Raw genomic sequence first — 1,942 nt, forward strand, 5'->3', positions numbered from 1 at the left:
GGAGGATGAGCAGGATGCAGAGGCAGAGAGGATGCTGCTGCAGAGCCGGGGAGGAAAACACACAAACAGCAGGACAGACTGAGTGATCCGGCTCACAAGATGTAGGAGCCGCATAAGGAGAGGACCTCAGTCAGTGTGTGTGTGTGTGTGTGTGTGTGTTTATGTGTGTGTGTGTGTGTGTGTGCAGTGTAACATCAGGGGGGGACTTGTTGTCTTTCAAGGATAGCGAAGGTGGAGAGGTGCAACCTGAGAAGAAGAAGAAGAAGAAGTCCCCCTTCCTCCTCCTCCTCCTCCTCCTCCTCTGCCTCTCCTGAGGATGACAAATTAGTCCTTATTCAGCAAGGAGCGACAGGATCACCCTGAGGTTAGTGAAGTGCACAGTCATACTATTTCCCACTGGCTTTGAACGTGTCGTTTCTACTTGTTCCATCTTTTCTTGGGCACTTGCACTTGTGTTTGTTTTTTTTTTTGTTTACCTCCAGTATGGAAATTAAGCAGCACTCATGATTTCCTCATATTCTTCTGCTTGTCATAAACTAAAGACTCGTATTCTTCTGTGTTGTTTTGGATGTTGCTTCCAATCCCAGTTGACCTGTGCAGGGAAAACCCTCCGGTGTTGAGGTGCAGCTTGTTGCCCTGTGATGTGATGTGATGATGTGATGTGATGTGATGTGATGTGCTGTCGTTATCCAGGATCAGATGTTGTCCACAGCTCAGCAGATGCTGCAGGATAGCCGCTCCAAGATCGAGCTGATCCGACTGCAGATTATCAAAGTCACCCAGGCTGGAGGAGGCGGCAGCGGCGGGGACGGAGGCGGCGGCCGGAGCGGCTCGGCTCCCGGAGGTCAGAGCCCTTATTATAGCAGGGTTCCCAACCTGAGGGGGGCCGTGACCCCCCCCCAGAGGGTCACGGGGTGATTCATTGGATTTGTTTAGAAGATACATTTATGGTCAGGTTTTTCTTTTATCTTTGGGATATATGCCCTTTTCTTGTAAAATAATGCATATTTGCAGGCTCTGCTCTTCTTTCAATAATGTGTCATGTAAATCAGTGGTTCCCAACGTGGGCTCCGGGGATCACCAGGGGTCCTTGAGGGGGGTCCAGGGCGTCCCCAGCAAATTGATCTATTGTTAAACTTCACCATTATGAGCTCTACTGAGGAATATCTAGTTTGTGTAAAGTTGAAGACGTGTGATGGGATGTGTGATGGTGCTGAAACAGACTGCAGCCGGACTCAGGAGGAGGAGAACCTGGGACAGAAACATAAACAAAATGTACCGTGGCGTATTTTGGTTATATGGACCAGTGGTTCTCAACTTGGGGTCCATCCGGGGACCGCCAGCGGTCCTTGAGGGGGTTCCAGGGGGTCCCCAGCAAATTGATCTATTGTTAAACTTCACCATTATTTCATTTACAAGAAGTTAACACAATTAGAGAATGTAGAAGAAAAACTGTTTTGATCTTAGTTTCACTGTTATCTCTCAACCTGCTATACAGACAGTCATGGAATTCTGGACAAAATCATATCTGACAATAAAAATATTCTCAGATTCGGATTCGAGACAAAATCTCACCAAATGGGGTCTGTTGTAGCTCTAATGTGGACTAAATTAGGGGTCCATGATATGAAAAAGGTTGAGAATCACTGATGTAAATTAACCTGAAGTGGGCAAAGTTAAAGGAGCATTAAGTAATCTGTTACTTTTATCTACCTTCTGCTCATGACTAAGTAGGAATTAACAACAACACTGACCCGTCTCTGGCACGCTTTATGGTGACCTGTTACTGAAATAAACACTAAAGTCACATTAGAGAGTCACAATAGAGAGGAGTAAACCAGATAATCAGAGCAGAGATCCAACAGAAACGTCTAGTGAAGAGGCGATATGTCACTGAAATAATAAAACTGCTTTGTCATTTGCTCTTTTTGGCTTGAGAATG

The sequence above is a fragment of the Centroberyx affinis genome, unplaced genomic scaffold (assembly GCF_046629955.1).
Source record: "Centroberyx affinis isolate AG114_WGS23_722 - 3 ecotype Tasmania unplaced genomic scaffold, CSIRO-AGI_Caff_v1 ptg001898l_1, whole genome shotgun sequence".
Lineage (NCBI taxonomy): Eukaryota > Metazoa > Chordata > Actinopteri > Beryciformes > Berycidae > Centroberyx > Centroberyx affinis.